We start from the raw sequence: 27,514 nt of genomic DNA on the forward strand, positions 1-27,514 counted from the left end.
TATTCGAATGTGTTCAAATATTCGACCGCCAACGCAGTAAAAACTCGATTTGCCCTCCCACCACCCTGGAGCTTTTTTCCAGCCAATAAACATACAGGGGGAGGGATAGGCACAAGGAATAGGCAGGACTTTAACAAAAAAAACCTCTAACTGTGATTGGCTGGCTAAACTACGTCACCTCCTGAATATAAGAATAGTGATTTCAGATTTGTGTCAGTTGCTGGTTGGAGCTAGAGAGGGACAGGCTGTACCCCAGGGAGAGAAAGCTTTTAGGTGAAGTTAGGTAGGGAGGGACCCCCAAAAGCCCTTGTTAGGGCTAAAAGTAAAAAAACATGTATTTAAAAGTTGTTTTGAGACAAGCACTGTATTCATACATCTACTGATAGTGTAAACGGCTGTATACTGTGAGTGTGGGATAATAGCTCTTATCTTGCTACTACTGATTTGTGCAGTCTGCATCCTGTAAAGGAGTTGACCAGTTCTTTAATTTTATTGTGTTAAAAAAAAAATATTATATATCCAGTATACGGCTGTATACTGTGAGTGTGGGATAATAGCTGTTATCTTGCTACTACTGATTTGCGCAGTCTGCGTCCTGTAAAGGCGTTGACCAGCCATTTAATTTTATTATTTTAAAAAACAATTATATATCCGGTATACGGCTGTATACTGTGAGTGTGGGATACTACCTGTTATCTTGCTACTACTGATTTGTAGTTATCGTTAATTTTCCTTATTACATATTTTGCACTGCACCTGACCTGATACGTACGCAAGTGCGTACTGCTAGACCAAAACTTATGCGTCTACTTTACGTTCATAATTTGTTTGTTAATCTTCAGCGTACACTTGGGAAAATTGGCATGTTCGCTCATCACTGTGTTAGATGCAGCCAGGCATGCTTCCTCTGCTGTCCTACATGCATCCAGAGGTGTTGGCATCGTTTCCTGAGGTCTCATTGTGCATTTAGTGACCTCCTAGTGGTTGAATATTGATTTCCAGGTCCCAAGAATTTTTTTCCCTTATAGGCTATAATGGGATTCGATATTTGAATATCAGAAGCTATTCAAATTAAATTTAGAATTGTTAAATATTTTACTATTTGCTCATCTCTAATAAACATGCTTCATTTATACTGGGAAATATGACATCTCTGCTATATGGGGCATGTAAGAGCCGATTCAGTGCCCTGCAGGGACACGTGGGTGGGTTGGCAGGGCGGTCAGAGTCCCAGTATTGGAGTGTCTTGGTTAGAACGGTATTAGAGCCACTGCCCGCCGAGGAGAAAATGACATAACAGCCTGGGAGAAAGTACGGGATAGGAATTAGTTTTCCGTCACAGTGGATTATACTTTCTGATAATAATAAGAAAACTCCATCCCCAATGTTATGCAGTAATATTTGTTTTTTATACAGTCAATGGAGGCGGCAATGAGAAAGTGATGCAATGTAATTATATTAATCATAAAAAAAATTGTATCCCACCAAACGAATGGCCACGAGGAAGAGTATACAAGTCATAATACCGGGAAACAATGGACACAGAGCTGAAATAATCTACAAATCCGCCAGCTGGATAGTATATATGAACCCATATGTGTTCCTATGTGCGTCTACAAAGTTTCATTTTATGAAAAGATTTTATAATAAGACATTGTTTCAGCATATAGTTCCTTAAAGGAGAAGTCTGGACATAGAAATCTTTTGTCAGATGCCAGGGGCAGGGGAGAAAATGACCATCATTGATTTCTTACCTCTCCTCGTGCCCACTATGCACTGCCTGACCGACCTTGGGACCCCTGCCAGAGGGCATTTTTCCCCCAGTTGTGATGACGCCATGACTGCTCAGCCAATAAGTGACTGGCGATAAGATCCTGTAGTGTCGATCCTGCGCTGGACGGCCATGGGGACGGGAGTGGAGTTGTGGTTATTATGTCCCCCCACCCCTGCTTTGTCCAAAAGCAGCCTCGGACTTCTCCTTAAAGACACCCATGGACGGCCCAAATACATACAGCATGATATTTTCCTGGTGTATACTGTACACCAAACATTGACCCCAATAGAGGCAGAAGAAATATTTTACGGGATATGCCATAAATGCCACCTTTGGGACCCAAACCAATCTCGTCAATGGCTAACTCCCTGCTCTATCCAGCCTGTATGTGGCCGTCGGAGGTGGTCAGGAACCTGAGAACAGGCCGTTGTTCACAGTTTAGGTAAATCCCATTTTGTTTTACTTCTATTTAAAAAATGGCCAGTCTTTCAGTACTTATCAGCTGCTGTCTGCCCTGCAGGAAGTGTTCTATTCTTTCCTGTCTGACACAGTGCTCTCTGCTGCCACCTCTGTCCGTGACAGGAATTGTCCAGATTAGCAACAAATCCCCATAAAAATCCTCTCCTGCTCTCCAGACTGGAAAGAATACACTACTTGCTGCAGAACATACAGCAGCTGATAAGTACTGGAAGATTTTTAAATAGAAGTAAATTACAAATATCTGGCACTTTCTGGCATCAGTTGATTTGAAAGAAAAAAAAATGTTGCTGAAGAGCCCCAACCCCCACCACCACCACCACAGTTAGGGGGCATTTCTGCCAAAATGCCCAGGAAAAAAATTCCAAACACAAAAATATCATGTGGGTATAGCATTTTATATTTCCTTATACCGCTATGTTCCCACAATGTAAAAATTAGGGCGAATTAGGGCCGTTTTGGGAGCATAGCCTAGAGTTTTGTGATTCCAGCCCAGTGTAAACCTGCCCCTCAGTAAGTGCTGTGCACATGTCGCTGCTACTGCACTCGGTGTCTGGGGATTACGGAAGAAGAGAAAAAAGTGCTACGTTTTGTATTTATTCTCTAACCACTCGGAGCTGTGATCTTGGTGAGATTTCCTGTGTGGTTTAAACGACTTGTGATTGGGGCATGGTGGGGTATGTCACATAGGAGAACCTCAGTGTAACTCTATAGATACACACTATAAGACAGGAGTGACTTTGGATGACTATGTCATTACCGTAGGGCATGTGGCCTTGGATTTAATGCAGAAGACATAAGGCGGCAGCAATAAAGGTAAGCAGCATTGATTTATATAAGGGGGGGGGGCATTTCTGCTATTCACAAGGTGAATATGCTGGCGATAGTTTGACTGTTTACATAGCAGATGGGTGACTGGCATTGTGAATATTTCATAGATCGGTGATCATAATGAACATGGACTCTGCATAGGGACCAATGGTGACTATTTGGCAGATTTGGTTTATTATGATTATTTTAGCAGCTGTAAAAGTACACACAGAGATGATAATGTGTGAGAGTATATAGTATATACCAGTCATGTAAAACTCTGAGTTTGAATTACATCTGGCCCGCCATGGCTACGATATAAGAGACTATCGGGGAGAGCTGGCTAATATATAAGAGACTATAAGGGAGGGCTGGCTACTATATGAGACTACTGGGAAGGGCTAGCTACTATATAAGAGACTATGGGGGAGGGCTGGCTACTATATAAGAGACAATGGGGAGGGCTGACTACTATATAAGAGACTATGGGGAAGAGCTGGCTACTATATGAGACTACTGGGGAAGGCTGGCTACTATATAAGAGAATGTGGGGGAGGGCTGGCTACTATATAAGAGACTATTGGGGAGGGCTGGCTACTATTTATGAGAATATGAGGGAGGACTAGCTACTATATAAGAGACTATGGGGGAGGGCTGACTACTATATAAGAGAATATGGGGGAGGGCTGGCTACTATATGAGACTATTGGGGTCTGGCTACTATTTGGGCACTATTGGGAGGGCTGGCTAATATGTGGGGCAATTTTGGTTGGGTTGGCTACTACATGGGGCAATATTGGGGGGGTTGGCTACTACATGGGGCAATATTGAGGAGGTTCACTATTACATGGGTTGAAGTTTAATCATGGCATAGCAATATATCATGTCATTTATCATAGTGCACAGTGCTGGGAGACTATGCCGCATGCTGATCTGACAGTGCCAGGGCCGTCGCATTCGTGCTTCAATAATTATCAAGGTTGGCCCACGACTTTGTCCAATACTATGTATTTGGGTTTGACACCCTTGGTATATACAATTACACGTAAATCTATAAATACACAATGTTCTGTTTATCAGCACATCATGGGAGCAGCTACTTATACAATAGGGGAAGCTGAAGAGAAGAAGTAGAAGCACATGTTTATCAGAGGAACCATGAGTTACTTATAAGAGTAAGGCTAGGTTCACACACAGTATTTTCCCTCAAAACCAGGAGTGGATTAAAAACAGAAAGGATCTGTTCACACACTGTTGAAATTGAGTGGATGGCCGCCATTTAACAGCAAATAATTGCCATTTTTTTAAAACAATGGTCGTTGTTTTGAAATAACAGCAATTGTTTGCCAATAAATGGCGGCCATCCACTCAATTTCAACAGTGTGTGAACATAGCCTTTCTGTGTTTCCAATCCACTCCTGGTTTTGGTTGCCAAATTCTGAGCAAAATACTGAGCTAAAATACTGTGTGGGAACATAGCCTAATGACATTTCTTATTCTGTGATTTGTACTGCTGGTCAATGAGAGTGATCTATGGTAAGGAGTCCTTCATATTCAGAATCTCGGGATATGTTCACACAAGGCCATTTGTTTCTACCCACAAATCCATTCCATATGTCTAAATGGATGGCCGGCTCGGGTGAATGGAGAATGTACAGAAACTTCTGCATCAAAGCTGCAGCTGCTTTGTGTCCAAATACTTTTACGAAGGAAACATCTGCAGCATTTTAGTTCTGTGGGAACATACCCTTAGGGTGCTGTCACACTAGGCATTTTTGGAGACAAAAAAAAAAACACACCAATAAAGGGCAAGGTGACGTTTTACTGCTCCTTGGCAGTTTTGCAAGGAGTTTTTTCCCTTTCAAAAAATAGTAGCATTCTTCCTCCCATATACTTCTAACACCTGAAAAAAAATGCCAAAAAGCAGTAGAAACTGTTGGCAACCTATGGGCATTCTCAGTCCAAAAAAACACAAAGATGGAGATTTATGAAACTGGTGTAAAGTAGAATTGGCCCAGTTGCCCCTAGCAACCAATCAGATTCCATCTTTCATTTTCCAAAGAGTCTGTGAGGAATGAAAGGTGGAATCTGATTGGTTGCTAGGGGCACTGAGCCAGTTCTACTTTACACCATGTTTGATAAATCTCCCTCATGTTTTTTTGTTTTGTTCGTTTGTTTTTTGTTTGTTTGTTGTTGTTTTTTTGGTTTTTTTTTCTTTTGGGGGGGGGGGGCGTTTTCCTCTCCTCTCTGGCGTTTTTGAGGCTCTGTGGCAATTTTTCTAAAGCACAGCATGCTGAGATTGTGACTTTTTTTGCAAACTGTGGTGTTTTTTCTAGTTTTCTGGTTTTCTTTTTTTTCTGCCGTTTTTGTCACCTTTTGTTGTCCAGCAACTAGGTCATGTGATGGTGGAGTAAAAAAAAAGCTCAGCACACAAAAATGCCTAAACCACAAAAAAAGATCATTCACACTTGAAGTCAAAAACACCGGAGAAAAAATGCAAATGCATGAAAAAAATGTTTTCTGCCTTTTTTTTTTTTTTTTTGCCTGAAAAACACCACAAAAAAAGTGTGTGAGGGCACCCTCAGGGTGCTGTCACACTAGGCATTTTTTGAAGGGGAAAAAAAAAAAGAAAAAAACAATAAAGGGCTTGGTGACATTTTTGTGTTCCTTGACAGTTCTGCAAAATCACAGAAGATTCAGCATTTGACGTTTTTTCAAAAGATAGTGGCGTTTTTACTTCCATAGACTTCTATAGCGGGGAGGAGACTCAATGTCTCTGTGGAAAAAAAATATGGGATAAAAGAGAAAAACAGCAATAAACACTAAAAAGAATTTTAAAAAATGCCAAAAAAATATGCAAAAACTGCTGGCAGCCTTTGGACATTTTCAGTCCAAACAAACACAAAATTTCCAAAAATTTAAATCTGATGGAAGCCTTAAGGCTCTATTGGAAATCCTCAGGCTTTATTTAGATATATTCAGAATATATACCAATATATCATATGCATTAGGAATCCTAAACAGTGTGGAAGAAAATCTGCATTAAATTTTGTATAGTTTGCTACAGATTTCAGGCTGCATATTACTGTCTACGGGGAAAATAAACTTTTTTTATTGTTGTAAGATTGAGTTTAACTATTGAGTGACAGCTGAAGGCCACAGGCCACAAGGTTGCATGTAAGTCAATGAATTGCTGTGGGCTCGACAGGTAAAATCAATCTTGTAGAACTACAAAAAGTTGCAGTTTATCCCGAGCCTACAAAATCTCATCTACTCTAACTGTCAGCTGTAAATGTGCCCGATTTTCTGCATAGATAAATGAACACAGAAACTCTGCAGCATATCTGCTACATGTGGTTGTACAGCATCTTCACAGAGGACCGAAATGCTGCGGATGGATTGTAGACTTTCCTATTAGTTAAATAAAAAAAATTGCCATACATCTGCAGCATTTCAGCCCTGCACGATCCTTTGCTAATAAATTGCAGAAAATCGGCATCAATTTATTTGATGCACATTAAAATTCATTGCAGATCAGTTACAGAAAATATGGAGCAGATCCGTATTTGATGGGCGTTCACACATTGGCAGATCTGTTGACAGGATAGTTGCAGATTCACGGGAATTCTCCATAAGGCTTCCCTCAGACACAAATTTTTCACAAAGAGTTTCTGTGGAGGGCTGAAAAAAGCCACGAAAACAATCAAAAATAAATCCATCCGTTTCCCCTGCTTTTTAGCAATTTTTCAGTTAGTTTTTCTTTTTTCAATTTTAGCGTGTATAAGGAAAGGATAGCATGTTTAGCTCTTATTTTATCCCCATGTGTTTTCTTTTTTCAGTGCAAGTCATTCACAATTAGAAAAAAAAAAAGAGTAAAGGATCCCAATTTTTCTTTTTCAAATTACATCCGTTACTGACGCATTTTAATTGGCCTCTATGCAATGCATTGAAGTCAATGGAATGCCAGACACCCAATGCGCACAGTGTATAAAATAACGGACGTTATCTGCGCAGACGTCAAAATAATAATCATGTCAATTATCTTCAAACAACAGACATTATTTTTTAGTTGTTCACGTGCAGTTTTTCTTTTTTCACCATCCTTTTACCGTCTTTACTATTAACCCTTAGTCTACATGTGTTCAGAGCGGGGCCGTGTGGCGGTCCGATCGCCGTGTCTGCTAATAAAGTAATCGGATGCAGCTGTCAAAGTTAACAGCTGCATCCGATTACTTGAATGCAGCTATCCCTGGTGTCTAGTGGGGTGGATCGATCCACACATCCTCCTCTGTCCGGGCTCAGCGCCGTAATGGCGCTGATCACGGCTCGGCACTCGATTGCTTCCAGCTGCAGCCTGTCATTGCAAAGTACAATTAGTGGCGCAAAAAATAAGGGCTCATGTGGGTTTCTAGGTGAAAAAATGCAAGTGCTATGGCCTTTTAAGCAGGAAAAAACGAAAAAAGGGCGGGGCGTGGCCAACTTCCGGCATGAGCGGACGCGTCTGAGCTGAGCTCCGTCTGAGACCTCCGCTATCCACCTCCATCCTGCCGAAATCCTGCATATTCTAATAATCCTACTCGGTAACCCACTCCCGGTACATCACCGGCACGTCAGACTGCAAGTATGACTGCAAGTACCCGGTCTCGTCAGTCCACGCTGAAGGAGTTCAGCCGCCAGGCCAGCCAACATGGCGCCGAGACGCCACGCGACTCCAGAGACGACGAGCTGATGCAGGCCCCGGGCCGAGAGGCCACTGAGCCAACACTTGCACAAGTCTCTGCCCAGCTGCTGGAGGCCATACAGACTGCAACCACCTCACTTACAGGTAAAATCGAGGAAGTTAAGATTGATGTGGGCCTGTTGCGACACGATCTCCACACGCTGCGTGACCGAGTTAAGGACACCGAGGTACGCATCTCCCAGCTAGAAGATGATGCTACACCTATACCTGCTAAGCTCACGGCGTTGGAGAGGGCGGCTTCAGGGTGGGCACAACGTGCAGATGACCTAGAGAATAGGCTGCGCCGCAACAACTTGCGCATACTGGGGCTGCCTGAGAGAGCAGAGGGGAATGACCCATGCACCTTCATGGAACATTGGCTCAGAGAACACCTGCCTACCGCTAACTTGTCACCTGCATATGCCATTGAGCGTGCCCACCGCGTCCCAGCTAAGCCGCCGGCCCCTGGGGCCCCACCTCGCCCATTCTTGGCGCGCCTCCTGAGCAGCCGTGATCGAGACGCCATCTTACGTGCTGCACGCCTGCATGGCAAGATAGAATACCAAAATTCAGTGGTGCTGCTGTTTCCAGACTTCTCGGCATCGCTGCAGAAAACCAGAGCTTCGTTCTCCTCGGTGAAGTCTAAACTACGGGACTTGAACCTGCCCTACTCCATGGCATATCCGGCAAGGCTCAGAGTTGTTCATCAGGAGAGAACATACTTCTTCAACACTCCGGCGGAGGCAGAGGATTGGCTGCAGCACCGTGATAGACCACCTCAGCAGAGACGCTAACATCACAGTGACTATGCCCAACTACCAGCTGATTTCCCCCCCCCCCTCCGAGTGGAGAGGGGTGATTTGCTTCTACCCCTTTGCCTATGTGTTACGGTATCTACTGGTCTGAATGGCTGTATTTGAATACACACAGACGAATGCAAGTGTTTATAGCTTTATGTGCCATTCCAGTGTTATATGCTTGCTCTTACAGTACCGACTGGGTACCTTATTTGCAACCGTTATATTAGTTACCATACTTAGATTGCATATGGTGGGAAGCGGAGGTGCCGAGGGCTCTCGGACTATCTTTACTTCAGTCTGTGATTCCCACCTTTATCACAGACTCCCCCGTAAACCCTTGTGCCACGTGCACTTGTTCTGCACCTGTTAATAGTTTGTGTGTTTGTTTGTTAGTCTGTTTTGCTATACAGTTTAAGTTCTTGTATTTATGTCTTTTCGTGTCTTCTCACTTAATGTAAGGGGACTAGGATCCCCTCATAAACGATCCCTCACTTTTGCCTATATACGTAACCACAACCCCCAAGTCATATGTCTCCAGGAGACACATCTAACCCCCACTACTACTGGATGTCTTTCTAAACCGTGGATCCAGTGGACAGCTCACTCTACTCATACCTCTCATTCTAGAGGTGTCTCTCTGCTGATTCATAAATCAGTTAGATGGGAACAAGGCAGATTGGTTAAGGATCCTGATGGCAGGGCCCTGTTTGTTCAGGGCTGGTTGGAGACACAGCCAGTGGTGATACTTGCGCTCTACCTACCCCCCCCTGCTAATTTGCAGCTTTTGCATGAAGCCGCCCAATTTGCTGCAGTGTTCCCTCAATCTCTGCTTCTGTGCATGGGAGACTTTAATATGCTATGGGACGTCAACCGTGACAAGTTATATCTTCCCCCCCTCCCCCCCCTGTCCTCCCCCTCTCCTTCCTCATTCCAAATGCTGACTGACGAGCTTGGCTGGATAGACCTGTGGCGGAATAGACATCCCCACACAGTTGAATTTACCTGTCATACACCTGGTAGGAATTCCTTGTCAAGAATAGACTATATGTTTGGAAACCCGGCTATAAATTCTGTACTGGTTTCCGTTTCTCATTTACCGAGAGGCATCTCGGATCATTCGCCATTGCTAGCAGAATTTAACATCCTACCACGCCTAGCAAATCGGGGCCCACGTAAAGTACATCCTTTCTGGCTGTCTCTCATGCAGGAAAACGATAGAATACCTGATCAGTTGCAGTTGTTCCTGGCTGATAACAGACTTGATGACAATCACTCAGCATACTGGGATTCCCTGAAGGCATACCTTAGGGGATGCCTGCAATCCTCCATTTCTTACATCAAGCGAGAGACAGCCAGACAGGAGGACGATTTGGCCTCCCTCTGCAAACGCAGAGAGGAGAGGTTTGTGGCCCAACCCACTGATAACAATAGAACCGAGTGGCTGCAGGCAGGCCGTGCTTATATGTCACATCTTCACGATAAATCTAAACGAAGAATGTTCTTCCTTTCTCAAAAATACTTTGAGCTGGGTAACCAGTCGAGTAGCCTGCTTGCCCAACTGATCCATAGTAATAACGCCTCTCCAACGGTACTAAAAATTAGATCCGCCCGGGGTGAGCTTCTGTCCTCCAGCACTGATATACTGCAAAGATTTGTTTCCTTCTATTCTGACCTTTATACTTCTCATCTTGTTCCCCCTATAGAGGACGTTGTCCAGTTTCTTGCTAGTATTCCGCTACCTGAACTCACGGAGGAGACTAGGACGCAGCTGGACGCTCCCATCACGTTGGAGGAATTGCGGGAGGCATTGGAGGCAACGGCGAGGGGTAAGGCCTCAGGTCCGGACGCAATACCTGTAGAAGTGTATGCTCAATATGCTGACCACCTTCTGCCCACCCTCCTAAGAGTCCTAAACGTATCTTTGGAGCAAGGCAAACTCCCAGAATCCTGTTATGATGCCAATATTGTGCTCATCTTGAAGCCGGACAAGGATCCACTTGATTGTGGCTCGTATCGCCCGATCTCGTTGGTCAACTCCGACTACAAGCTGCTTACCAAAGTGCTGGCGCTCCGTCTCAATAAAATTGTCCCATACCTTATCCATAGCGACCAATCAGGTTTTGTGCCAGGTAGAAGCACTTCCGATAACCTGCGCCGGGCACAAATAATTGCACAGCTTGGGTGCTCCCTTGGGCGGGACTGGGCCTTGGCCTCGCTGGACGCGGCCAAGGCCTTTGACTCGGTTGAGTGGCCATTCTTATTGGCGGTGCTGCGGAGGTTTCGATTCGGTAGCACCTTTATTTCCTGGATCTCCATATTATATCACCACCCCAAGGCATCCATTGCACTGAATGGCCTGCTTTCTCCGTCCTTCGGGCTGGGGCGAGGTACGAGACAGGGGTGTCCCCTGTCTCCCCTACTATTCATACTTGCCATAGAACCCCTGGCAACCTTGCTCCGTAGAGACGGTGATCTCTCCGGAATCCCACACTCCCTTGGCGAGGAGAGAGTCAGCCTTTATGCTGACGACCTCTTGCTCACAATATCAGATCCAGACAATTCTTTGCCAAGAGCGATGTCTATCATAAATGACTATGGTCGCTATTCCGGCCTGACTATTAATTGGTCCAAATCCGCTATAATGTATTTTAGCCCGGATAGGGCAGCTCTGGTGGGATCATCGGTGGCTGGGCTGAAGGTGGTGCACACATTTAAGTACCTGGGTATACACATCTGTAAAACGTCCCTGGAAACCATGACCCTGAATGTGGATCCATTGTTGACACACTTCAGAGATAAATTCCGGACCTGGGGTTCGCTGCCTCTCTCTGTTGCAGGGCGGATCAATCTAGTGAAACTGGTTACCCTTCCTAAATGCCTATACGTTCTTCAACATGTGTTTGTTCCTTTACCCCAACTTTTCTTTAAATCTCTCAACTCTGCTATAATTTCCTTTATTTGGGGCTCCTCTCGCTCTAAACTCCAACTGGCCAAGCTTCAAAGGCCGAAGGACTTGGCTGGTATGGCCCTGCCAGATATCTCATTGTATTACCTTGCAGGCCAGCTCAAGTACTTGGCCCAATGGACCCAAGTTGATCCTCCCACCTCCCCCGAAGTGATGCTCCTTGATTCCTACCCTCTCCCCTCCCTATGGTCGCTTCTCACGGTTGACGTCCTCCCAAGAGCGTGTTATCTTCCTGTGCATAAGACAGCCCGGAAGGTATGGTCCCTTGCCAAGGCGACCCTGAATTATGAGGACATTCCGGCCGAGTCTAGACTTTGGCAAAATCCATTGTTCACACATTTACATGACCTGCCCGATTACCAGTTTTGGTCGAGGCTGGGAGTTAATGTCCTAGCAGATGTTTTCATAGATGACGCAATTGTCCCCTTCGACCACCTGCGAGATAAGTATGATATTCCACACTCTCAGTTCTATCGTTTTCTACAACTCAGACATGCGTTAAATGCCCAGTTCGCTCCACCTGGAGCCTGTATATCCACCTATCCACTCATAGGTATTATAAGATCTCAGGGCCCAGGAGGCCTGGTCTCCTCTCTATACAACCACCTTATCCGTTCCAGGGCCAATAACCACCCTCTCTCCTCTGTGGAGTTATGGAAGACACATATTCCCTCCCTCACCGAAGAAGACTGTGAGGAATTGCTAGAATCTCACTTACATGTCTCCCCTGCAGTGAACAATAAAATGACACAACTCTACTTCATACATCAGTGTTACCTCACACCGGTTAGGTTATGCAAGATGGGTAGAATACCTGAACCCTCCTGTCCTAAATGTTCTCACCTACCTGCAGATTTCTGGCACATGGTTTGGGCTTGTCCCCGCCTCTATGATTTCTGGAGGGGGGTGGTGGAACTGCTTTCGGAAGTAATCCAGGTGCCGGTCCCGTTAGACCCTGCAATCTGCCTCTTTGGGCTTTTAGATGAGGAGACCTGGCCCCACCATACCCGTATTTGTGTTAGAGAATCACTTTTCATGGCCCGCAAGACTATAGCTCTACGGTGGATAGATAGACGGCCTCCTAGGATTAAGACATGGATATCCCTGGTGAATAGGGTGGTGGAGTATGAGAGAGTGGTATTCGCTCATAGGAAATGCCCGAAGAAATTCGGAAAGGTTTGGGGATTGTGGAGTAATTCTCCGCTTACGGTAACTGCGGATCACGAAGTGAGGATGTAATCAGTCTTTCATATGTTTGTTTTTTTTCTGAAACTGGTTATAGGTCCATGTTGGACCGTAAAGCTCGACTATTCTTTATGTTGTTGCATGTAATTTGTTATTACACTGTTTCTGCACTATTTTATTTGCTGTTTGAGCGACACATCCATGTGACATCAGTAAATTCTTTTAATAAACCGAGTTTAAAAAAAAAAAACGAAAAAAGAGGAAAAAACGAAAACGCAGAAATTGAAATTGGCTCTGTCCTCTAAGGGTTAAATGGACTTTTCAATTAAAGACACATCCGAGAAGAATTAGTCCACCTAATTTAGAATAATGTACCAACAGCCGTTATTGCACTGATCGGCTATGTTCACACAACGTTTTTCCGCTCTGTTCAAAATTCCATCCGTCATTTTGAGTCTTAAATAAAGGACGTCATTTAGCTGGCTGGCGTCCCAGCACATTATTCTAGTTTGGGGTTATTAATTGGCCTTTGGGTGCGGCTTACTTGAAAAGTCCATTCAATTTAATAGTAATAACGGAGAAAAAACGGTGACAAAAGAAAAACTGTTTGTGAACAACTAATAAAAAAAACCTCTGTTGTTTGCAAAAGACGTCCGAAAATCATGATCATGTGCATTATTTTGACGTCCGCTGCGATAACGTCCGTTATTCAAAACATCATGTGCATTGAACGTCTTTCTTCCCATTTGCAGTCAGTTAAATTGCGGCAATAACGGAGGTTTTTTAAAATTTCAAAGTCGGACGCCTTTTCTCTATTTTTACGTTGTGTGAACATAGCCATAGACATAAAAAAACGTTGTGTGAACATAACCATTCCAGGATTTCTATTGAAGAACTGGGGGGGGGGGGGGGAGTCCAGAAACTGCCCTATTAAAAAGCCAAACCAAAAAACTCCTAAGGGTGCCTTCACACCTACCGTATCGCAGCAGAAAATCCGCTGCGGATCCGAGGCAGATTTGTAAGATACGGTAGGTGTGAAGGCACCCTGAGACTGAGTTCACACTGCATTTTCACAATTTGTTTTTTTTTTCATCCATTTTATGCAAAAAAAGGATGAAAAAACAGATGCATTTGTGTGCATCCATTTTTCCACTAACTTCCATTATAAAAAAAAAAAAATCAAAACGCATCCTTTTTTAGCATACACAAAAATCTAGATGACCAATGCAGCCGGACATCAAAATAATGATCATGTCAATTATTTTCGGACATCTTTTGCAAGCAGCAGATGTTATTTTTTAGTGGTTCACATGCAGTTTGTTTTTTTTTCACTGCCACTATTAAATTAAATGGACTTTTCAATCCAAAGGGCAATTGTCCACCTAAAGTAGAATAATGTTCCAACAGCCGTCATTGCACTGACGGTCGGCCAAACAACAAAATGACGGACTTCATTTTAACTTCAAAATGACGGATGTCATTTTTTCTTTTCAAAAATGGAGGGAGGAAAACGTGTGAACATAGCCTTGTTCAATTCATCTAAATAGGATTTTTTTCTACAGATTTTTTTCTACGCTGATATTGGCCAACCTCATTGGTATGAATGCAACAGTTGCAGAAACTATTGCAACAAATCTGCAGTATGTGACTATAACGGTATACAGTTATGCAGGGTTGGGCATGTGCGGCAACTGATTACCCCAGGAAAGGCACCACCATCTTACTAGGTGAAGGTACAGGTACTCCAGATAGACTAGAAATAGACCGCTATTGATTATATCAGTCTGTGGCTGGCTACGTTTACAGAACGTTTGTTTCTGCCTATATTTTTGGACGTCCGTATTAAGATAATTTGTGTAAACATAGCCTCATTCTTGGGCAGTGTAAACTAAGACTAGACAGTCAGAAAATGCGTCAAAATGTTTACACAACGTCTTTTTTCCACCATATTTTTGCCTCAAAATGGTCGCTGGCCGAAAAAAGACGAAATGCGGAAATGTGGTGTAAATTTTGTAAGCTCATGCTGTAGATCTTGTGCACTAGATTGTTTTTAAATATTTTGGATATTGTTGCATGCACCTTGTTGGCCACCATTATGTACAGCCCATATGTGTACCATAAGTAATTCCCATCTGAGCATCCACTCACTATCTGGAGGCTATGTGGTATGTGATATCATTTACATAGAGGGTGTTTGTTGTACATTATACATTAAATGTAAAGATTTGGTCATTTTCATAGACGTGATGGAGTGTGAAACGCGGAATAATCAGACGCCTGCATCTGTAATAATAACCGCAATTTCCTTTCTAACATGTACGTCTTGGTGATAATATCTGATGACGAGGCTGTATTCACTGCAGCAGGTGGCTTACAGGGTTTGGCATAGATGGATAGATAGATAGATAGATAGATAGATAGATAGATAGATAGATAGATAGATAGATAGGAGATAGATAGATAGATAGATAGATAGATAGATAGATAGATAGATAGATAGATAGAGATAGATAGGAGATAGAGATAGATAGGAGATAGATAGATAGATAGATAGATAGATAGATAAATGGATAGATAGATAGATAGATAGATAGATAGATAGATAGATAGGAGATAGATAGATAGATAGATAGATAGATAGATAGATAGATAGATAGATAGGAGATAGTAGATAGAGAGATAGGAGAGAGATAGATAGATAGATAGATAGATAGATAGATAGATAGATAGATAGATAGGATAGATAAAAAATAATAACCCACACTGGCATTTACCTGTCTGATAACCTGTATTATTTTGCAATGATGTTAATTAAATTATCTTCCATTCTGCATAATTCGATCATTGTTTTCCATCTTTTTTGCATTGAAGGTAAATTCCATCTTGAGAAGTTATCCCATGGTTAGGGGTTAACTAGCAGATCATAAGGGGTCCGATGCTGGAGCCCCCCCATGATCTCAAGAACAGGGACCCCAGTTGCCCATAACATAGAGCAGAGGGTTGTGCATTCGAGGTGCCCAGTTCCCGTTTCCAGCAGCTCCCATACAGCATGAATGCAGTGGTGGCACACATGTGAGACCCTCTGCTCCACTCTAATCAGACACTGGGGTCCCTGTTATCTAGATTGAGGGGCCAAGCAGCGGTCTGAAGACATCTCAGAATGGCAATACTCTATTAAAGGAGTTATATATAAAATGTTTCCCCTATCCAAAGTCCACAGGATATGGGAATAACTAGCTGACTGGTAGTAGCCCAACCACTAGGACCTCCACCCATCACAAGAACAGGAACCAAGGTCAATTGACCCCGGAATGAATGAAACAGCATTGTACATGTTCAGCAATGTTCAGTTTTGCTTGATTAGTGAATTTTTATTTTGCAATCCTTAGACCGAAACTTCATCTTCATTTACCGATATCTTGCAAAATAAAAATTCACCCATTAAGCAATACTTCCCGATACCGTATCTTTTATATATAATTTGAATCGGGCAGATTTCTTCTTGTGCACCTCAATCTAGGATGCTGCCTTGTGACCCTCTTACTATTCTTCCTATGATACTTATTTTTGAAAAAGTTATCGAAAATGGGCTTGGGAAAGTTGTCCTCATATGTCGTGATTTGAGAATACTCCGATTTTACACAAATCTTTGGCTAAAGTAAACCCTATTAGGATTACCATTAGGCCTGTTACAGGGGAGGGTAGTGCGGCTGGATTTCTGCATCTGTATTACGGTTACAAATCTTCTCCAGCCCAACCGCAGGTCTATTGACCCCAACTGATGCCACATAGGAGCGCTCCTCTGTAACATGTCTAGACTGACCTAGCTTATCATGACATTCTTCTTGTCTGGAATTTTTTTATTAAATTTTTGATTAGAAAATGATTTTGCCTTTCAGGACACAAATAACTTTCTCATTCTCTTTTCTGAATTTTTTCATTCATTCTGTCGGACTGAACAATTTTTTTACTTTTTGTATATTATTTAGTTTCATTATAGGACAAATATTTCAGTATGTTATATATACACACACATATATACATTGCCTATGGGTGGTATTACATGGGACGATTTTTCGGCCTTTCCGCCTTTCTCCGATATGTTCCTGAAGTGGGAACATAAAACTGTAATTTATTGACATGGTTATTTTAGAAGAAGAAAAAAGCAAAAATATATAAATGCATTATTGTGTATAACAAGCAGACCATATACCAAGCATGTTGATTTCTGTAAATTTCGCAAAATAAAATAAATTTTAATTTTGCTAAGTTGCACTAAGTGCTTCCTTAAAGGGATTTCCACTTAAAACTAACTTGTCCCTAACTTAAAACTAACTTTTTTGCTATATGTATAATAAAAAAAATTGTGAAAATGCTATGTAAATGTTTGAATTTTGTAGGGGTCTTTAGAAGCAAAAAAGAAAGGGAAATAATGTGAGTAAGGCTATGCGCACACAATGTAAAAATAAGTGCAAATAACGTCCGTTCTTGCAAAACAACTGCCGTTACTAATGAACTGGAACATTACTAATGGCCGTTGTTGCAAATCGTTATTTGCACATTGTGTGAACATGGCTGGATTCACACTCACACAAAAATTTTAGATAGGGAAATATGAAATTAATTTTGTGTGTGTTTTCACACTTCTGTGGTTTTTAAGCCCAGTGGCTCCCCCCCCCCCCCCCAAATTGCAGCATGTGGTGCTCTTTTATAGAAATGATGGCATTTTTCCTCCTATAGGCTATGTTTACACAAAGTTTTTTCAGCTTACGTCTGTCATTTTAAGTCTAAAATAAGGGAGATCCTTTAGTTGTCTGACGACTCTAGGGATTTATACTAGTTTGGGTTACTAATTGCCCTTTGGGTGCGGCTTAATTGAAAATTGAAAAGAACGGAGACAAAAGAAAAACTGTGTGTGAACAACTAATAAAAAACATCCGCTGTTTGCAAAAGACGTCCGAAAATAATTGTCACGATCATTATTTTGACATCCACGGTAATAACGTCCATTATTCAATACATTGTGTGCATTGGACGTCCGTCTTTCCATTGACTTCAATGCATTGCAGTCAGTTAAAGCGACTCTGTACACACAATCTGACCCCCCCCCCCCCCCCAAACCGCTTGTACCTTCAGATAGCTGCTTTTAATCCAAGATCTGTCCTGGGGTCCGTTCTGCAGTTATTGTCCTAAAAAACAACTTTAAACTTGCAGCCCCGTGCCCAATAGGTGTGGCCTAGATTGTGTATGCATTAGGCTGGCACAACCTCTCTGTCCCTCCTCCCCGCCCTCCTCATCATTAGGAATGCTCCAGGCAGATTGTCTCCTATTCATCAGCTGTGTCAGCACGGCACATGGGCTGGATCATTAGGACACCTGTGCAATGTTCAGACAGGAGAAAATGTTTCAATAGCATTCCTAATGATGAAAGGGTCGGTTAAAATGCCAAATGAAAAAAAGCTTATACTCATACACACTGAATTGAAAAAAAAGTCAAAAGACACTGTGCAAAATTTGTGTCTAAAGGTTGATTTAACAACCTTTTTTGACAACTTTTTTTTTAATATCTCATCAGGCATAATGATTTACTACCACTTTTTTAACTGATGAACTGATGTACTGGAAAAGGTCTAAAATGCCAGGGCAGTGCACCCCGTGTTATTACTGACTGAGTTGCTACAATTCTTTCTAGGACTAACTGTGTGTATAGCAAAAGCCCAATAATACAAAGGGATTGGAACTAAACAAAGGGGTTAAACAGTCAGGATCTGAGTTTTCTCCAGTCGCAGGCCATTACAGCAGTGATGTATCAGTCAGTTACAGTCATCTACAGTCATAGTCATGTTCACACACATTATAATAAAGTTTTTTCTTTAAAATTGCAAGCAAAGACCAGATCTGCATAAAATGTCCATATACTGTCTAAGGCTATGTTCAAACTATGTGAGTTCTGCAGAAATCACGGCCGTTGTTACAATGGCCATGATTTCTGCTGTACTTTCGTAGTGCTGCAGGCTGAGGGAACCCCGGCCGGAGTGTATACACAGGGTATACACTCTGGCCGGTATCCCTAGCGGCGCAGTAGAAAACTGAAATGTCAGTTTGTCAGAAAACCCTGTCAGCGCACACAGTGGAGCGAGCGGCTCTGGCCGCACACTCCATAGTGTACAGTGGGGAGTTCTGATGTGGGCGCACACAGATGCGCCTGCATCAGAATTCAGCAGCGCAAAAGATCTTCCGGCCAGTACTGCAGTACCGGCCAGGATGATCTTTTCTGAGACTGGCCGGTCCGGCCTTATACAGCATGTGAACATAGGCTAAGGGTTAATTCACACGGACGGATCCTATGGCGATCCCCCTGGGAGTATGTTGGTGATAACCTGATTAACCCCCCGCCGGCCGGAGTATACTTTACCTCCTCTCTGCTTTGGCTTGCTTCGGGGGGGCTCCCGGCATCTTCACGCCCCGTTCCGCCAATCAGTGGCTGCAGTGGGACAGCGCACTGGTTGGCTAGGCAGGACATGAAGCCGAGAACAACAGGAACTACTTAAGGCTATGTTCCCACTACAGAAATGGGCCAGCCTTCATCAGGAAAACTCGTCTGTCTGTTGACAATTACAGCCACAAATAATCATGATCATTATTTGGGGCCATCATTATTAATAGACGGTTGCCTTTTCCCTGATGAAATCCCATAGTGGGAACATAGCCTAAGGCTATGTTCACACACCATCAAAATAACGGCAGTTTTTACTGGACTGCCATCATTTAACAACAAATAACAGCCGTTAAGTGACATCCTTTAAAAAAAACGGTCGTCATTTTGACAGTGTAAGAACAGTGTGAGAGACAGCAGCCCTGAGCTTTATCATGGTCAGAGCAAGGAGGGAAGCCTTAATTTGCCGTCAGCAAGCAGACTGGCTCACACATTCCAGGTACCAGGCTCTCTACCTCTCTCCTGCACATACTGTAGCAGTGACTAAACCCTTTCCCCACTTCCGGTGTTTTGTCTTGGGTCTCTCAGTTACTAGAGACAGAAATCCCCTGACAATAAGCAGTGGACAGCAGATTGCAAAGAAGTGAGACACCTAGTGGCCAATACTTTAGAGCTGTTTTTCTGGTGTAAGGAGTCATTTTTGGTACAAATATATTAAGAGTCACATAGGCTATCACACACATCTTCATAAACAGCAGCCATATTACTCCACTTGTACTTTTTCCAGTTAATAGATAAATTAATAGTTTTACGTCTCTTTGTATTCTTACCATTGGAATAACATCTTGTGATAATTAAGATTATTGTTTATTGCCGCTAACCTCCCAATAAAACTAAAAGCACAAAGGTAACCCGTCTAATAAACCCATTCATCAAACACAGTTCTTGTGATTGGGTGTTATTGTACTCGGTTACAGGTTTTATTCACATAATCCCTACTTCCTGCAGCTTTCCATTAAATACCCTTACTTATTTTTCACCAAGTAAGCTCTGAAACGCTAGAACGTATACAGCAAAATGAGTCTCAATGGCAGCCCTATCTATAATTATCATTAAGCATTTCCTCTGAAACCATGATTATTTGGCACCATACGGTATACAAGACTGTTTAATCCCTTGGCCGCGTTCCCGAATGTTGTTTTAGGTTAATTTTTCTAATTAGTATGTATGTATATATACATATATATATATATATATATATATGGAGGCATCCCATTCTTTGTATACATACTGTAGCTGGAAGTCAGTAGATTATAGTATGTGAAGGAATCTGAAGGAACACAAGAGGGAGGGATGAGCTGCGAGCCCATATACAGGCAGGAGGATGAGCTGCGCAATGCAGATTGCTGATTATTGCACTCTATTGCATACACATAAGTGCTTGTCAGTTCCTATGTAAAACAGCGGTAATGAGAAATCCATTCAGCCGACTGATTTAACATTTAGGTCCCTCTTAATCGTGTGAAAAAAAAGATAAAGAGAATATTTATTCCTGACTACAAAGGAACATTTGTGTTCTCTGGTTATTCTATTTGCTGTTTGCAGCTAATTCCATATCAGCCTACCGTGTTCCCCCCCCCCCCCCCCAAAAAAAAAAAACGCCCTCCTAAAATAAGACACCCCGACTACTTCACCCTCTAGCCTAAAGTAAGGCATCCCTTCGAAAATAAGCCACCCCTACTCTAAACTTAGGCACCCTCCGAAAGTAAGGCGCCCCTGAAAGGCCGCCCTTTGCCACCCTCCACCCAGGACTCACCTAATCCAATTGAGGACCTCCGAAGCCAGCACCGTAGACAGCCTGGTCCATAGTCCCCATGTCCTGTGCATGTTTTGGCGCATGCTGCCTCACATCATGACGCCGCATGCTTGATGCACGTCCCGTCGCATTCCTGACTCACGTTGTGCCACTGATGCGCTCTTGGTCCTGGGCTTAGTATTCCAGGGAGTTCCAGGGAGGATCTTATTTCTCTCCCCCTGCCGGGGGGGGGGTGTATGTGCACACTACGGAATGAAGGAATTTCTGCTTTAAGTTCTGACTGTCCCATTGACTCAATGTGATTTCACAAAAGCATTATCGATTGTTCATAACAGTAATCGGTGAATGTAATAACCTCAGAATCGTCCTCTATAAAATCGCTAGTTCTCACTAACGATTTATCATTATAGCAAATATTTAAACGATAATCGATACGTGTTATAGGGCCTTCAACCTCACAGACTCAGTAATATTCTTATTAGTATCCTTATTAGTATGCAGTGTCAAGAGAGTTTTCCCTGCTGATGAGCACAGGAACACATCCTGTCCTCTATGTCACGTTTCTCAATGGCAGGTTCACGATTACTGTAATGGTATCCATTCGTCTTGCTGATTGTCTCTCTCCTCCGTCTCTACCTGTAATTGTCTTTTCCGGTCGGCTGCATCGTCCCCTAATATGCCAAAAATTAAATTCACTTTAGTCATTTGTTCTTCAGGTAGAAGCTTTACAACAACGTCCAAAGGTCTCAAGACTTGTCTTGTTTCACCTCCTCATACTTGACCTTTCAGATCTACAAAGAACCAGAGCAAATATCCTGGAGGATTCTGTAATGAGAAAACTCACAATGTAACATATGACCAGTACTAGAACAATGACATTGTCGGAATCTGACTGCATAATCCTATAGGGTAACTATTATTTGAGCACCATGGATCCCATCTCCAAACTTTGTCAACTCCATTCTACACCACTTGTTGGAAGTCCCACAGAGTACACTTGTTATGGGCAATTCTTTATCAGTGGCTTTAGTGGCAGAGAATGGAGTTGACAGAGTCTGCTGTGGAGCTCAAATAATTGTTACCCTTTAAAGGGGTATTCCACTCAAATATACCTTTTGATATGTTGCTGCCCATGATGAGACTGACAATTCCTTCTATACTTATCTATTCAGTCTCCTTCCCCCAGTTCTCAGCTGCTAAACACAAAAATCTGTGTGTGAGCCTTTCTCACTCTGTCTCCCCCTCCCCCCCCCTCCCTTCTGAGACGGCTGATATAAACAAGTTCCTGACAGGCTTTATCTGCAACATTGTAGCTTCTTTGTAATACTGGAGGGTTATTTTGAGGTCAAGTTGCTAATGAACTCACTGTGATTATCCCTCCCTGCATTACAAAGAAGTAAGGGCCCTATTCCATGTTCGCATAATCGTTAACGATAAACGATCCAAACGACCGCTATTACGAAAGACCTAAAATCGTTCACCCATTTACATGGAAATATAATCGATACTTATGATCGTTCTTGTGGTCGTCTTGTCGTCGCTATTGCGTTCCTCACTACTGCGAACGACCAATTGACTTCTTATTCAACGCGAACGATTTACAAACGAGCAACGATAAAAATAGGTCCAGGTCTTATTAAACGATCAACGATTTCTTGTTCGGTTGTTAGTCGTTAACTGCTATTCAAACAAACGATTATCGTTTAGATTAGAACGATTTAACGATAATGTGAATGATAATCACTCGGTGGAATAGGGCCCTTACAATGTTGCAGATGCAGCCTGCCAGAGACTTGTATCAGCCGTCTTAGAAGGGAGGGGGAAGCCAAAGAGAAAAGCTCTCACACAGATTTTTGTGTCTTTGCAGAAAGCCGCAGCTCAGAACTGGGGGAAGGAGATGGAATAGATTACAACAAGTTGGGAAGGAATTGTTAGTCTGACCATGGACAGCAACATATCAAAAGCTATATTTGAGTGGAATAATCCTTTAATCTATACACACTAGATACATTATGGTAATTCTGCTGATTCCCGCTGATTATTCTGAGGCCCTACTGCATAATGTGATACCAAGAGCAGAGATACCACTAAGGTAAGGTAAGTTCAGGACGCTCTTTTAATCAGAGAAGAGAGAATCTTCCGGCAATATGTGTGTCTATTGAAGATCTAGTATCCCTCTAAGAGGGGAGCAGAAGAGGGTAGTGGGGTGTTAACCCCTACAGGCTTGTGATAGCAAAGGGACTGACAGTCACCACTATGGAGAAAGAAATGGATACACAATCATTTTGCAATGCTGAAACCAAAGTAAAGGAAGGTGGGGAGAACGGACAGATAGGTGGTGCCAGCCTAATGCATATACAAATGTAAGGCCCGGCTGTTAGACACAACGCTGCCGGATTAAAAGTGGTTTTTAAAAAAATAACTGCATCACCTGCCGAACGGACAGATCTTGCATTAAAAGCAGCTATCCGAAGGTACAAGGGGTTTGGGGGGTCAGATTATGGGTACAGAGTCGCTTTAAACAAATTTAGCTAAAATTTGCTTTGTCAACAAATCTAATTTTTGCTTGATTCATTGTGAATTCAGTTTAGCTGTTTTCACGTTGCATATCTCTATAAATAAGGGTTTACTTGCAAGAGGCACGTATGCTTGGTGGTTGTAAGGAATAAAGTTGAACATGCATAGCAGTTCACACAATAAGGCGCACAATTTTTCTTTTACAAAGTTCATGTTGGAGATTCTAATGTGGTTTAGACCCTAACCCTGACTCATCTCTGCTGCTCCAGCAGGTGCTTCTCTCATACCACACATTCAGGCTTACCAATGCAACCTGTTCTATTTTATGCAAGAATATGCTCTCGCCCACCAATCTCGCTCACCCGCTCACACCTACACTGTTCACCTCCTACCTTCCCCCTGTTAGCCCCCACTTAGCATGGAGCACAGGATCAGAATTCTCTGCCACCATGTTGCTAACCTCACAGAAACCACAGGCAATATATACAGTATATGCAGGAAATACATTGTTTTATTAAATTTTATGCACAGAATATGATATAATATTTGTTGTACATCACTTCCCAACTTTTGTAGACAATCTAATCTAAGGCCATGTTCACACGTCATATGACACTGGCCATTCTGTGACCCGGCCGTGACACAGAACGGCTGGGGTCAGTGAAGTTCATCCTGGCCGGTACTGCAGTACCAGCCGGATGATCTTCATTTCTGTTGAATTGGAATGCGGGCGCAACGATGTGTGCCCGCATCTCAATTCACCATTGCAACTGACAATTATCTGCAGCCGCTGTTCAATGAATAGCAGCCACACAAAACTGACATATCAGTTTTTTGCGCGGCCGGTTGGAATCCTGTTTTTTGTGTTTTTCGGCGGAAAGGAGCGATTTAAGAATGAATTTATTTGCAAATGGCCGTTTTGCAAATAAAATATTTGCAAATGGCCACTATCCACCCGGTATGCCAGGGGGGGCAGGGAGGGGGTGTGGAGGGGGAGGGCGCAAACTCAGAGTCCGCGCAATTCATAATTTTTTTTCCCGTAAAAATAAGGACACCTACTCCAGCTCTGAGCTGGCATAGGTTTCCTGCCGCGCACACTGGCGCTCACAGGATTTATGTAGAGGCAGTCCACCTCTACATAAATCTCCGTAGTGCCGGAGCTGCAGGGACATTTTTAAATAAGGCGCAGAAAACGCCGGACTTAATAAATGTCCCCCTATGTGTATACGCTCTGGCCAGGATTCCATTCATTCAAATACAACGTATCTTTTGCATAAACCACGGCCGTTGTTGCAGTTTGCAAAATGGATTTATGCAAAATGGAATCAGTACAAATAGGCACAATTTATAAAATTTGTACTAAATTTTATATTCCCGTTTTTGCTAGAAGGGTTCCTGACGATAAACTCACACCTACTGATGGAGGGGTCCCTGGCTCCCTCCAGCCTATTTGCAGTCTTTGAAAGTGGTCAGGGAGCCAAATGCTGCTGTATATGGTGAGTTTATCGTCAGGAACTCTTCTAGCAAAAACAGGAATATAACATTTAGCACAAATTTTAAAAATTTTGCCTATTTGTATGGATTCTATTTTATGCAATAAAAACATCACCATATAAAGCAGGGCTGGGGAACCTTCGGCCCTCCAGCGGTTACAAAGCTACAACTCCCATCATGCCCTTACAGCCTGTTCATGATGGGAGTTGTAGTTCTGAAACTAAAGGAGGGATAGAAAACCTTTCCCCCTCCAGCTGTTGCAAAACTACAATTCCCATCATGCCTGGACAGCCTTCAGCTGTCCGGGCATGATGGGTATTGTAGTTTTGCAACAGTTGGAGGGCCGAATGTTCCCCAGCCCTGATATAAAGTAAAGTATCCTGCTATCACTCACTCACAAAGTGCACACAATGTAGATATATTACGAGACAGTGTAACACATTACAGCCCAGGCATCTAACCCGAGCCCTTAGATGTAAATGCCAGGCTGCGTTCGGTGGCAATCTGTGACCGTTACAAAATAATTGGATCTTTAATGTTACTTTTATTGTGAGCGCGCCAAGGTTTTATGCAAATGTATCCTGTATAATTTATATGCAAATTCGCCGGAGTTCGAACAAAAATTAAAGCATACTTTTAATTTCTTGCTCTAAACATTTTTTTAAAAAAGCCTTTTCAGAGAATCTTACAGGATAGTCACAATAAAACCCACAATTAAAAAATCAGAACAATGGGAAAAGATAGAAAAATGTATTTCAAGGTGGAAGATTTTTTTTTTTTTATGATACCTAATTCTCAATAAATAATAAAAATTGACTATTATGACCTTATAACAGTATGAAGGCTGCTCAGTTGCGACCCCCAGCATGTCCTGGCAGCCTATGTCTGGGAGTTGTAGTTATACGACAAAAGGAGATTGCTTCCTTATTAGCAGATTTTAAAACACTCAAAAAAAATTTTATCTTTCAAATCAACTGGTTTCAGAAAATTATATAGATTTGTAATTCACGTCTTTTTAAAAATCTCAAGTCTTCTCATACTTATCAGCTGCTGTCTTCCTGTCTTGCAGGAAGTGGTGTATTCTCTTTAGTCTGACACAGTGCTCTCTGCTGCCACCTCTGTCCAAGACAGGAACTGTTCAGAGTAGTAGCAAATCCCAATAAAAACCTTTCTACTAAGGATTTTCATATACAACACTGTTTTCTCTGTACGAAAATATTGTGTGATGTGACATGTTATATTCCTTTTACTATGTCATCACTTGTCTTCTTATGTTACAATCTCCATGTAATTTTTCTTGATTAGATGTACACCATTCTTAATTTACCAAAAACAAAAAAACCTTTAATAAAATATCTTTAAAAAAAAAACTCTCCTGCTCTGGACAGTTCCTGTCTCGGGCAGGGGTGGCAGCAGAGAGCACAGTATCAGGGTAGGCGGACCACCCACCACGGATTCCATAGCTCACGTCCGCGCGCATCTATGCCAGTGCCATAGACTTTATTCTATAATCAGGCAGATTCTGCCGTCCACCCGAAGAATGAACCTGTTCATCCTTCGGGTGGATCGCGAATCTGTCTGTGCTTAGAATGGAGTCTACGGGCTACGGAATCCGCGACCCTCCCGGATTTCTCAGTGCGTGCATACACTAAGAGTGAAAATAAAACACTACTTCCTGCAGGACATGCAGCAGCTAAAAAGTATAGGAAGACTTGAGATTTTTAAATAGAAGTAAATTACAGATCTATATGACTTTCTGAAACCAATCAATTTGAAAGAAAAAGATTTTCGGAGTACCCCTTTAAAAAACACTGAAATCCTATCAGAGTAAACACAGAATAAAGCGAAAAATAATGAGCGCCAAGCAATAATATAACGCTTGGTGTCATAGACGAACAATTGAATTTAAGCGATGGCTGCCCAAGAGACCGCTAAGCATTGAAGCCTATTTGGAGGAAGAGACTCTGCCTCACTTTGTAGTTTGATGGATCATCCATCTGTCTGGAAGAATTAGATATTATAACGGAGTAAGTGGTAATAGCAATGTGATGTAATATATGCTGATATGAGCATATTTAGCATAGTAATCTGTATTTCCATTAAACCGCGGCATCATTTACATATATCACGGTTATACGGCAGCTTGAACCGTGATGTGACTTGGGGTTAAATTCAGCCAGCAATATAATGAGGGCTTATCACTATGCAACAGATATACAGTATATTGACAGATTAGCAGTAAGTGCCAATTATAAGACTCACTATATTCTCCATAAAATATCTCGGCGACGGCTTTGGAATATCATGGCACCGCTTAGTATGTGTCGGCAAGCACAGTGTTAAAAATGCTATATATTATTTTTTTTTTATTGAGTGATAAGTACGCGTGACCTACTTCCTGTACGCTGACTTTTCTTACACCTTATATAATTGGGCTATAGTCTGTGCTGAGATTGTATGGAGTATATCATCGCACCATGAACTAGTGCAGAGAAATACAGTCACTAGTCAGTCCATCCG

At 42.5% G+C, this 27,514-nt stretch overlaps 1 protein-coding gene across 3 annotated transcripts in view; it reads left to right on the forward strand.

Moving 5' to 3' along the window:
• The first annotated feature begins 2,945 nt into the window (after positions 1 to 2,945).
• GRAP2 (GRB2 related adaptor protein 2) overlaps positions 2,946 to 27,514 on the forward strand; it is a 143,115-nt gene continuing 118,546 nt past the window's right edge. For 2 of the 3 annotated variants that reach the window (XM_069968884.1, XM_069968885.1), the window contains exon 1: positions 2,946 to 3,067. The gene's annotated coding sequence lies outside the window, so the exon portion shown is untranslated. Of the gene's footprint in view, positions 3,068 to 4,019; positions 4,041 to 27,514 lie in introns of those variants that run through there. The other variant, XM_069968883.1, reaches the window with a different exon arrangement.

The sequence above is a fragment of the Dendropsophus ebraccatus genome, chromosome 4 (assembly GCF_027789765.1).
Source record: "Dendropsophus ebraccatus isolate aDenEbr1 chromosome 4, aDenEbr1.pat, whole genome shotgun sequence".
NCBI classification, from domain to species: domain Eukaryota; kingdom Metazoa; phylum Chordata; class Amphibia; order Anura; family Hylidae; genus Dendropsophus; species Dendropsophus ebraccatus.